The 13207-nt window shown below is 46.3% G+C and overlaps 1 protein-coding gene across 5 annotated transcripts in view; it reads right to left on the bottom strand.

The window, feature by feature from the left end:
• The window catches only part of LOC135909721 (gastrula zinc finger protein XlCGF57.1-like), a 135793-nt gene that overhangs the window by 31339 nt on the left and 91247 nt on the right, over nt 1–13207 (bottom strand). The gene's annotated exons all lie outside the window — the stretch shown is intronic.

Consider the following 13207-nt stretch of genomic DNA (forward strand, 5'->3'; position numbering starts at 1 on the left):
TTTGTAGCATCTGCTTTGTCTTTTATTACTGGTACCACCTCCTTTGTATTATCATCAAACAAGTACTTCTGACCATTTATAATAAGAGTGTCGTACTTAAGACTGATCTTGTCGCCACTTTGTTGTCGCGATTTCGCGAACTGCCATAGATGCTTTCTCTTTCTACGCGCATCCTCAGAAAAGTCCTCTGAAATACTGACATTGCTTCCTTTTAATTTATAAGCACTTTTAAAACATTTTGTTTTTCAACGTAGGAAGCGAAAGTCGCTATTAAAGGACGATTGCTACCAGTCTTGAATTTGCCTAGCCTGTGAGCATTTGCCATTTTCACTGATTGGATACCCAATTTTGATTTGCACACATCAATTACACATACTCCAGAGTCCTCACTTGACTCGTTTGGTTTAGTATCTTCTACACCGAAAAAAAGCAAATTACAACGCCTCCTCTGGTTTTCGAGGTAGTCTACCTTCGCCATAACTGAACCCAGCATACGCTGGTGTTCTTCACATTGTTTCTTACATTCTTTAACTGCGCAGTTAATTTGGTCTATACTAGATATTTTAGATTCTATAGACGCTACACGGGCGCTGAGATCATTCATAGCGCGTTTACTTTCAACTTGGGTTAGTTCTATTGCATTTAACTTGGCCTTAATGCTATCTTGACCATCGAGGAGCCTTTGCAGAGTTTCGGCAGTGCTCGGGCCAGGGTTAAGCTCAACGTCGCCACTTAAAAGTAGCAGCAACAGATAAAAGGAAATACGACGCAATAATCGAAAGCGATGACGCGAATAATCTTTCACTTGCGAGTGAGTTTTCAGGCAAGCAAATAACATTTGGGGTGGAACCGGCAAAACAAAATGCGTGCGAAAGCAATGCAAGTTCGGATTACTCACTAGTTCAGCCAAAGAACAAACTAGGTGAGCCTTTAGTGCTGATCGGATGCCCAGAAGTACAAAGGGAAGGTGGACGAGCCAATGTTCCCTTGGCTGATAGGTGGTGAGGACAGCCTTCAGTTGTCAATTAAGTTTTCTACCATGCCATTCGCGGAAGGACGATTGGCGGTTATATAAATTTGTCGAATGCCCAGGATGATGGCAAGCGCGGTGAATAGGCCCAACTGAAACTGTGCGGCCTCGGTCGGCGGTGACGACAGAAAGGCATCTTAAACACGACATGCAGCCGCTCATGAAAGCCACAGCAACTGTCTCTGCCATAGTGTCTGTAATGGGAAACACCTCTGGCCATCGGGTAAAGCGATCCACACATGTGAGCAGGTTACAGGCCCCACGCAATGACGGGAGAGGGCCGACAATGTCGAGGTGGACATGAGAAAACCTCGCGTCTGGAGGCCGAAATGGGTAATTAGACATGATGGTATGGCGATGAACTTTGACATGCTGGAATTGAAAGCAGGTTCGCGCCCAATGACGGACGCCTGCATTGATGCCAGGCCAAATAAACCGAGTGGTGACTAGGTTCTGTGTCGCACGAATATTAGGGTGGCTCATGTTGTGCGGTTAATAAAAAAATGCGCGATGAAGAGCCAAAGGCACGAGGGGGGTCGAGTAACATCAGTGGATGTCTCTCACGTCATAAACGAGGAAGAAAATGGAAGCGGGCGCTCAGTAAAGGACAGGGACGTAGATGGGGAACGAAATCGATGCCGCTCAGGGTCGCTGCGCTGGGTGGCTGCTAGCTCCTCCATGTCTACAGGTGGACCATCAATGGGGGAATTTTCCGGCCCATGCACCTGACAGAGATCCACTGTGAACTCTGAGATAAAGCACACTTGGCGGATCTCCCATGCAGTGCAGTTGCTGCGATTCCGATGGAAGGCAAAGGTCAGGGGCTAATGGTCTGTGCCGACGCGAAAGTCCCGGCCCTCTATAGAGTGACGAAAATGCGTGATCGCGAGATACACCACAAGGTGTTCTCGACTGAATGTGCTGTATTTAGCTTCAAACAGCTTCAGTTTTTGAGAGAAAAATACTAAGAGGGTGCTACTAGATATGTGTTGCTCGAGAACGGCGCCGACTGCCGTGCTCGATGCATTGGCGATGAAATAAATTGGGCCATCATGAACGGGATGTATGAGCATGGTGGCATCTGCCAGCGCTTTCCTTGCAGTAGCGAATGCAGATGCAGAGTCCTCAGTCCACTCAAGTGGTGGAGCCAGATCTATTTCGATAGCGAGTAGGTCGGTCGAAGGGTCCAGGAAATTGGCGCACTTCGGGAGAAAGCGGCAATGAAGGTTCAGTAGGCCCAGGAGCTCTCTCTTAAATGAAGTCGAAGGTGGAAAGCCTTGAATTGCCTTCACTTTGCTGGCGACAAGCTGGATAGCTTGTGGGTGACAAGGTGGGCTAAAAACTCCATGGTAGCGACGCCGAAGACGCACTTGTTCGGATTAATGACGAGTCCGTAATCATCAAGTCGGCGGGAAAAGGGCGCGTAGGCGTGCTTCATGCTGGGGGCTGGATGAGCTTGAGACAAGGAGATCATCAAGGTAGGCGAACACGAAGTCGAGACCTCGCATGACCTGGTTGATAGTGCGCTGAAAAGTCTGTGCAGCGTTGCGCAATCCAAAAGGCATCCTCAAATACTCGAAGAGCCCGGAAAGGGTCGCAATGGCCATCTTCGGAACGTCAGCGGTTTCCACGGGAATTTGATAAATTTCACTAAGCGAATTTTAGGTAAGATCGTGCACCCAACCGAATTACATGTGAAGTCTTGTATGCGAGGAAGTGGATAGCACTCTGGTAAGGTGCGAGCGTTCACAGCGCCGTAATCTCCACATGGTCTCTAGTCGCCAGAATCTTCTTTTGCGACCACGTGGAGTGGCGATGCCCAGTTCCTTGAGGAAGGTCGTACAACGCCGAGCTAAAGCATGTGTTCAAACCTACAGCGAGCGATGGCGAGGCGGTCTCCAGACAGTTGGCGGGGCTGAGTGAAATCGGGAGGTCTAGTGTTCACGATGAGGTGAATGATCCAGGTCCAGATCCAGAGAGTCCTCTGGTATGCAGCTTTGTAAGATTGGGAAAATCAGCAAGGATTTTTGCGTGCAGCGAGCCAAGTCGGCGAGGCGGTGTAGAGTACCCCATTGATGGAGAGGCGGGCGCTGTGATCAATGAGGTGATGAGCACGTGTGTCTATGACAAGGTTCAAGAAACTGAGGAAGTCAGTGCCGAGAACAGCTTGCGGGACATCAGTGAGATTAAAAATACAGCCAAACGTACGACGCTATGCAAGGTTAGGTGTAAGAGACCGTTGACCGTATGCGTTGATGGCGTTGTTTCGCGTTTGGAGCAGCCACGTCTGTTCGTTGTGACGGCAATTTGTACAAGAGGCACGTATCACGCTAACCTGGACTCCTGTGTCGACAAAAAAAGCGAGCGCCATTGATCTTGTTAGAAATGTAGAATAGGCGACATGTCCTCCGACCAGTACCACTTGCCGTTGTCAGTGACCTGTCGCAGCATTTCCCGACCTAGCATTTCCCGACTATATGCATACGTGGCGTCCAAAGTCTTATACCAGCAATGCTTTCCTTTGAGTAATAGCCGCGAATCTCAGAGGCTATGCTTTTTGACACTGCGAGCGCCGATAAACGTCACAACCGCCATGTTATAGACATTACTTTGGCCGCTTCTCGGCAGAACACCGCGTAGATAAAGAGCGTAGCCTCCAAGACGTGACATTAAACAAAGAAAGAAAGAAAAAAGACGCAGTTTCGCCTGGAAGGCGAAGCATCGATTGCGATATCAAATTAGCAGACTGCAGTATGAAGTAAGGGTATTACTTCTATCGGCCGCATCAACTTGTAAACATTCGCTTGCTAACTAAAATACTAAGCATGTTGTCAGCGCGCACAGAAAACTTGAACACATCACACCCCATAGCTATGGACACTCGCTCTCAAAACGATAGCGTGAGGAAACGCGGCAACATCTGCGCGCGAAATGACATTTATGCTGTCTATCGCTTCAACGCAAATTGAGCGCCGGGAACACACAGTACGCACAAATCTACGAGCCACCGACGCAACTAGATTCTGCCCCCCCCCTCCCCCCCGTGCTCTGCCCCCAAAGCAGATCACTCTCAAGATACAGCGTCGTGAACGCGCGCAGCCACCACATGCGGAGTCGGAGCTGGAGAGAACGCCCGAGAAGTTATGATTGCGAAGACGACAGTAAAGCAGATTCAAGCTCTGATGGCGACAACGTTTTCAGTCGGCACGGGGCATCCGCAGCTGTTCACCGGCGAGTTTCCTTTACGGCCTTGAGAAGAAACTTTCAAAGGCTGTGGCGAGATACCGTACCACATGAACCTGCACCTAAGATTTCAAGGTTTTTCAAGCCTGCCCGCAGCATTGTGCTGGCTCGCTGTGACATGGTCAAGGCTGAACTCAACCGAATGGAAGCAAATGGAGTGCCAACACCTGTCACCATACCAATTGAATGGGCCAGTCGGATCGTTGTGGTGCTCAAGAAAGAAAAGATAAGGATCTGCTTGGATCCTGTTGACCTCAACAAGGCACTCAAAAGTGAGCACTACCATGCCGACGCTTAAGGATGCTGTGACAAATGTCACAGCATCCTGAAGCATCCAGCATCCACTGTCAAATACTTTTCTACAGTGGATCAAAAACGCAGCTTATACTTGTGCACTATGAGCATGCCATATGGGAGATAGATTCCTTCGGATCCCGTCTGGAAGTGCCATTGCCCCAGAGGTTTTCCAGAGTGCAACGCACCAAGTACTCCAAGGCTTTGATGACATCCAGGTAATTATGGACAACACACAGGTGTGAGGCTCAATAAAGGAAGAACATGACAGATGACTGCAAAGCATTTTGCAATGGTGACAAAAAGTAAACCTCAAAGCGAACCTTGCTAAAGGCCACTTCTGCAAAATTGAGGTATGCTACCTCTGGTTCATGCTAACCGACAAGGGACTCTCGATTGACCTGAAAAGAGAAGACATCCTCACAGTCCAAGTCCCAGACAATGCTAAAGTACTCAAGATATTCGTAGGAATGATGAATTGCTAGATTCATCAAGAACATGTCGGAAATGAGTGCACCGCTGCAAAACCTGCTGAAGAAGGACAACACACGAGTCTGGACAGACTCCCAGCAGCAAAGCTTTCAATGCCTTCGCACAGCCCTATCACAGGCACCGGTCCTGGCATGCTACAAGATGCAGCCCCTTGTGCTGCAAGTAGATGCTAGCCAGCATGGATTGGCACCTGTCACCCTGCAGAACATACACGCTCTGACCTACTCTTCTTGCTGATAAAAGTGCAAGAGAAGTATGCACAAATTGAAAAGGATATGTTAGCCATTGTGCATGGCTGCACCTGACTTCATGATGTTTTTGCACAGCTATGCATCCTGGTGGAATGTAACCACCACCCACTCGAGGTGATCTTTAAGAAGCCGCTCCACTAATGTCCACTACGTCTGAGAAAAATGGGCCCGACACTCCAGGAATACTCACTTTGGATAGCGTACAAACCAGGAAATAAGCTGTTCACAGCAGATGCCCTGTCTCTGTTTCCTTAGAAAGAAAAGGTGCCGGAAGAAAAGCACTTTCAAGTAAACATCTTCCAAGAGTACGTCTCCACAGCAAGACATCAGCAGATCAAGCATGAAACAAACCACGATGAGAATCTCTGTGGCCTGAAGCAATATGCAAGTACAATATGGCCGGAAGACAAAAAGTTTGTCCCAAAACAAATCCGAGCCTAATGGCCGTACTGTGACGAGATCCATGTTGAAGACGATGTCCACTTCAGATCCAACCAACTTACATTCCATTGCAGCATGAGGAACCATGTCCTAGACCTCCTGCACGCGACACATGGAGGCTCGGAAAAAATGGAGCTACGTGCGAGAGACATCCATGTTTTGGGTGGGTGTTTCAGTAGATGTCCAAGAGAAAGGGGAAAGGTGCGCAGTCTGCAGACAACAAAAGCCCAGAAACCAACGGCTGCCAATGATAAGCCACGATGTCCCGGAACTACCCTGGCAGACAGTTGGCATCGTGTTTTTCCATCAAGTGGAGGAGTATGGTGTCATCGTTGACTTTTACTTGGTATATTTTGAGCTTCGGTGCTTGAAGCGCAATACGGCAGAAACTGTCATTCAGTTCTGCCAGGAGGTTTTCAGTACGCATGTCATTCCCCACAAATTTGTTAGTGACAATAGGCCACCATTTACAGCCACAAGTTTGCTGAATCCATGGAACTATGCGACACCATCCACGCTGCATTGAGCCAGCACTACCCCCGTTTAAACGGAATGGTAGAGCGAGCCATCCATGAGGGGAAAAAGCTTCTGAGTAGAGATACACACCACGATCGAGACAAGCTCCTGCAATCTCCAGTCCAACGTCTGATGGGAAGAAGGACGAGGACGCAGCTGCCTATGCACACCAAACTTCTAGAGCCTGAGACAGTGTCAATGCAGCAGGTGACTGAAAGACTTAAGGAGTTATGCCAGTGCCAGAGCCAACAGACATAGAACAGAGGTGCAAGAGACCTGCAGCGTCTGCACCCTGGGTCTGTGGTTGCAGTGTTTGACAGCCGCACCTCCAAGTGGTCCCCAACGATTGTTGCCACAGAAGAACCTGCACCCAGGTCACACATTCTGGCAAACGAAGATGGTAAAGAGCTTCGTCACAATAGATAGCATCTCCACTCCCACAGCCCCACATCCACAGCAGCAACGATGCCACAGCTTACAGGACCCCGATCCCAGGAACTAAGGCGAAGCTCAAGACAGCACCGAAAGCTACGTAGAGTGTGACTGAAGCCTTAGTTCAAAAACAGTAATTTTATTTCACTAAAGAAAGGGTGATGTGGCCAGCAGGATCGTCATATGCATCACCACCATTGCCAGCACCGCCTACTTCCTTAATTAGTTGCAATCAAAGCGTACCTTTAAAACGTCTTTATTTCTAAGCAGCCACAGCGTGCACCTATGTGTGCACCACGGACCACAGGAAGGCGGAATGTAAAGAAGTACAAGCAGAAGCAGATTACCGACTTTAATAGGCGCCACCAAGCCGTAACTCTGCCCCAACTACTAACCGGTCAGGGCTTATGAGAGTGACCCAACAAAGTACACACTGCAGTGTTGAGTTTGGCCCAACGGCCACGATGCTACGTGGTTGAAACGCAGCAAGGTAGTGTCCTACCGCGTAATTGGTGCCACCTGATCGCTTTCGTTCCTGCACGAAAACAGCAGACAATTTCAGCAGGTATACAAGAGCCACCATAGCATCCTGTTGCGGTCCGGGCACCACTGTCTTCCAGCACAGCGGGGTCAAGAACCACCCAGGGACAGTTCTCTATGGACGGTGATCGAGTAGTGTGGACATGTAGTGGCCAACGCATTGTTTCCCAAGATAGCCTAAACTTTTGTTTTCTGGCCTCACCTCCCTTCTGCGGTCTTTAATGGGGGAGATGTAGACAAACCCGCCATGGTTGCTCAGTGGCTATGGTGTTGGGCTGCTGAGCACGAGGTCGCGGGATCAAATCTTTGCCACGGTGGCCGCATTTCGATGGAGGCGAAATGCAAAAACACCCGTGTACCCGTGCAAACACCCGATTTAGGTGCACATTAAAGAACCCCAGGTGGTCAAAATTTCCGGAGTTCTCCACTACGGCGTGCCTCATATACTGAAATGGTTTGGCGTGTAAAACCCCATAATTTAATCTTTTTTTATGTAGACGGCACCACTGTTCTGTTAGAATGCCAAAAGTTCGTGGCTTTGGACGTTGGTTGACTGTATATATGTAGTGGCCTTCGAATAAAGCGGGCACTTGTTCACTTGGGATCGAACGTGTCGGGCATGTCTTTCAATGCTGTCATAACAAGTGGGCAAGGGCCTACAAGACTACATTGGTCATATTTGCATCTTACATCTACAACATAGTGCGGGCTCCGGCAATGAACCTATGTTGTGCGTGTATGCAAGATGTGAGGAACATTCTGAATATGGTACCTCGCATAGCACTATCAAAAGAAGCTATACTGCATTGCAGCTCGGCAATTTAGCTGGAATAATCTCGGAAAATTTCTTGGGCTTCAAGTGGGCAAACGTTACAGCAAAATTGAGCCTGAGTAGAACTATCAGTGGCTGGGCCACATTCCTCAATATTCGTCTTCATTGTTCACATTTTGGTTACCAAACACGTTCCTTTTGCATTATAGTGAGCAGGTGCTCAAGGAAGTCTTTGATTCACTAGTCATAAAAATCTGAAGTAAACAGGGTAACCGTACGTATGAACACGCAAGGCAAGAAACAGTACATGTAAACGCTACATAGAGTGCCAGTGAAATTTGCAACAGCTCACTTGTCTCGCATTATCCAGCACAGCAAGCCCCCACAAAGGTGGAAAACTATTTTTTTTTCGCAATCGATGCACAAAAATAAGTGGCAACAGCAGCAAAAAAATGTTAGAACCACTTTAAACTTTTGCACCATATGAGAAAGGCCGAGCTGAGAGCCCACAAGTGCCCTATTCACAAAATCAAATGCAATAAACAAGAGCAACAGCACTCAAAAAAAGGAATAAAAGCTGCCCAAGACTAATCTACTAACCATGAATGTGCTGCAAGTCTTAAAGAAATGAGCTACACCAGAGTTACATCCAAATGTCCCAGCGTGTAGGTGGTCTGACCTTGAGTTGTGCATGGTTCAAGGCTAGTTGAGTGTTCAAAACTAGCAAGACCCGACGACTATGACACCAATAAGCGGGAGGTCCAAGTTTCATATCTACGTGGGCAGCTGCGGCCGCGGACGAGATTCCAAAAATACATATTCATTATCGAAAATTGGAAGCTAATTTTTGCTTACTTCGACGTGGTTATTAAACTCTATGGACACATATACACAGTAAACGTAGGAAGAAGCACACTCATCCAAACATCCTTTTTGATTGATACCAGCTATTTGGCAACAGCAGCCACGTGCTGCAATCACCTATATTACGAAATAAAGCAGCCCGACAAGTGTTCGGAGCAGGCTTCTGTCAAAATGTGAGAGTAAGAGAAAAAAGGTGACCTTGCACTGCACTTGCAAGCTCTACACGTCGCGCACAACTCCAAAATTTGGAAATTGTGCCACGACTATACAAATTTGGGCAATCTTTCACCTTGGAGTTCTACAACTATAACCACTCACAAGACAACAAAGCTCCGTAGGTGAATTCAACAGATTGCAACAGCTGAAACAACTATATACCTACAAGATGCTCTGTGATACATGCAGACGTGAGGGTAAACTCAAAAGGAAGACAAATAGCTTTCTCAAACCCAACACACCTCGAGATACAAGCGACTTGGAGCTATGCAATGGACTTTTCGTATCCCTTATTATCTGAACTGCAGGTTATACAAGATGCGACAGAAACCCTTGCCAACTTGCCTAGCATCAACATAACCCACGTCTACACTCGCAGGATCGGCACAGTTAAGCTAAAAAACATTGCATATATCTAAGAAGATACCGAAAATTCACGATTCTACACTCCTGAACATTACTCTCCACTGGGTGCAGGCAAATATGGTCATTACCATAACGTTTAATGACAATGCGGACCACAAAGTTTCTTTGCAAAAGATACTATAGGTTTTCGTGCATCTGACACTTCCACTTGCATGAACATGCCGTTACTGGCACACTATGCCTAGACTGGCAGCCATATGGTTTGCCTGCACAGCACACTATGGAGAGTAGAAAAATAATTATCCATATATCATGGCACGTAACTCATCAGCAAAAAAGGCCCTCGAGAGTAAAGGTAACACATTAAACTGCATATATTGGAGACTAAAACAGGATGCGGCAGCAATGCAAGGTAGATACCAAGGCTCCCCCCCCCCCTCCAGCCCCGACACTTTTCCCAAAATATGCCCGCTTCTCTGCACTCGCAGCACTGAGTGTGCAACAACAACCCATCTTATCCCCATTCCATTCTCCGCAAGCATTAATGAGTCCTTATGTTGAGTCTGTGTGTAAGCAGATCAGTGGGAAATTGAAGGGAGGGGTTGTGCAGCACTATGCAAAAGCTGGCGGGGTATCACTAAAGGCAAAAAGCTTGAGAACAGCTGCTTTGAGTAACTGTGCACTTGTCTAAGAAAGGCCTACACGCTAGAGCAAATTAAAACAGAATCTGAAGTGATCTATGTCCCTTATTGTGAGCAGAGCCTGTACATGACAAAAAAGATGTATGCATAGAACACATTGGTAATGTAATTTTGCTTCCACACACTTGTAGACAAAAGGATCACTCATGGCAGAATGAGATTCCAACAAAACAAATAAGTAAGCTTATTCACGAGTGCATTCACACTGCTTATGTTCTAAGCGTCTCGCATGTATAGCTTAGCTCAAGCTAAACAAGGCATCCACAGATTGGTTCTACTCGACCAAACAGAATTTTCCAACAATTCAGGGCATTAACTAAGAAAAACAATATGCACTTAGCTTTTGTTGTGCACATGTACACCTCTTTTCATGAAGAAGGATGTTCATTAGGCAGCAATCTATATGCAGGGTGTCTACCAAGTTCACATTTCCTTTCCAGGTTTCCCCTGAGCGGCTTTGCAAAATTCCATAAATGAGCCAGAACTCTGTTTTATGTCAAGACATGCTGACACCATGTTGCCCGATGCTGTAGTATGCATGTTGAAACAAAAAATGACTTAATCCGGTTTGAATAGTAAGGAGTAATATCTATTTTATTTAAAAAGAAAACAGAAGGAAGGTGATAGTAAAATGCACAACGAAAGAAATAAAACCCATTGCAAATTGGGTCGAACATTTTCAAATACGAATGTAAGGAGATGCATACATAAGTAAATATTTTTGAATATGAGCTATTTCTATCAACTGATAGCAAGCTCATCGGTATGAGGCCTGAACTTTGTCACAACTAAGATTCTCTCTCAGCAGCTGGGAAGTCAACCTCAACTGTCCTGACATACTCTCAGCCCGTATACAACATCTCAGTGTTGGGTTTCACTGCTTTAAAGAGCTTATTTTGGTTTAGATGAGGGACACCTGCATCTCGGCATCAGCCAACACTTTGTTTTTTGAGCTCAAGCTCCTTCAAAGAGGCAGCGGCACGCTTCCTTTCCCGTTAATTCCTCAGTACGTCGGTCCTTCCTGTTCTCATCCTCCTTCTGCCACGCGTTCACCCCATGGATCATTTGAAGCATCCTCTTAGTCAGTTGTACAGTCAACGTCCCATTTTTCGGACTCCCTAGGGGCCGCAAAAACATCCGAAAATCGGGCAGTCCGAAAAAAATGAATGCATGTCTTTAACTGCTCTTAAGGGCTAAAATTGCCACAGGCAAGTCCGAAAAAGCTCTTAAGGCCTGCCAGTACACTTATTAGGCATATCGGTGCTCGTACTGTGACAGGAAACGGGGGTGCACACGTGTGTAATTAAGGAATACATACTGTGTCCCGTGACAATTGCCCCTTCTCACGCTTGTTATGCTTCACCGCGTAACACTTCTGTAATGAGGCGAAGCTAGCTTTCGGATACTGGCATTACGCAACGCATTGTAAGCTATTCGAGAGGATTTCAAAGGCGGAGTCGGTGCCATTTCTGACAGCGGCGAATTCTTTCAATGGAAAAACACCGCACCGCACGGCAAGAAGCTTAATAGCGAACGTAGAAGCAGCTAGACCTAACGTTGCCGCGGTGGTGGCTACGGCCGCCAGCGAATCTGCGTGGTTCGAGGCGGCGAGATAAAATGGCGGCAGTGGTGGCTTTGATTGTTGCCATTTCAGACCTGCAGTCAGGGCAATATAGATTGACTATATGGAGTACGTGGTGGTGCCTCAAAGCCGTGCGAATTATCGGGCATGTCCGAAAGATCGGGCATCTGGAAAATCGGTCGTTTACTCTGGCAATACCTCGTGCCCACGACACCGCGTCAATGACGATTCGTTGCGATTCCTGTGTTACTGGAGCCAGCATTAACCCGACTTTCGTTCCCTTTCAATGAAGTTACAGCTAATTTTCCCTGAAAGAAGCACAAATTCCCTGAGTTTTCCCTGAGTATTTTCAGACTATTCAAATTCCCTGAGAATTCCCGGTTTTCCAGGTTGGTATAGACACCCTGATATGTAGAACATGTCCTGTGAGCCATGTAACATTCACAATGTATTGCTAATGAGCACTTTACTGAACACAGGAACCTTTTGAAGGTATAGTGAATAAACAAGTACTTCGCTGTTGAGCCGTTACACTAAGGAATTTCACATGGCCATGGCCACTCAAATATGCGCTCTAAGTTGATTACCAAAAATGTGTCTGCAACCTTCAGCAGAACTGGCCTCAGATATCTTATATGACTAAAGGACTTGTTAAGTAATAATACATTTATTTTTCACAGCGTGCGCCTACATAACTAATAACCAACTTGACTGTGGTATAGTGGTGGTTAGTGTCATGTGTCACGTCACATAAGCGTTCACCAAGTGTTTCACTGCATCTTTAAAATAGCATGAAATGGCTTGTCACATGTTGGAACATGCTATGAATCACCTTGGCAGCTCAACATATCCAAGAATACAGTAACACTTGTGTAACTAACAGAATGCCATGCAGCATACTGCACACGTATGCATTTTCTCAGTTCATATTTTACTTTTATTAATACATAGACAACTACACGGCCTAATGGCGTCAATAGGCAATTGCTATTTGAGTTCACAAGTTACAAAGAAGCTTTCAAAGAAGAACCTGCACTGAAATGGCCACAAGTTGGTGCAGGTGCCTCTTCACATGATGTAACGTGCCAAAGACTCAAGGCGTATGTATCACCAAAATGGTTGAGCGGATGCGGAGGTAATAATTAGGAGTGGAACTTCCAGAAACAAAAGAAGAAAAAGAAAGGCTCATGTTTATTTATTATATGTAGGCACATTGTTGCCCAATATATGTCATTTTTCAGATTGAATGGAATACGAATCGAATAGTGCCTGAAGTGAAAGAAATGTACAATGTGTTTCAGAAAGCTTTTGGAAAATGAACAACTTTTATCAAAATATGTGTTAAACCATGTGCACAACCAGATGTTTGTAATATTGGCAAATTTCTGTAGTTCCATCTCACGTTATGAAGCATTGTTTACTAAAAGCACAAATGGAGCACAAAGAACGAATGAGAGAACTGCTCAC

The sequence above is a fragment of the Dermacentor albipictus genome, chromosome 8 (assembly GCF_038994185.2).
Source record: "Dermacentor albipictus isolate Rhodes 1998 colony chromosome 8, USDA_Dalb.pri_finalv2, whole genome shotgun sequence".
In the NCBI taxonomy this organism is placed as follows: Eukaryota; Metazoa; Arthropoda; class Arachnida; order Ixodida; family Ixodidae; genus Dermacentor; species Dermacentor albipictus.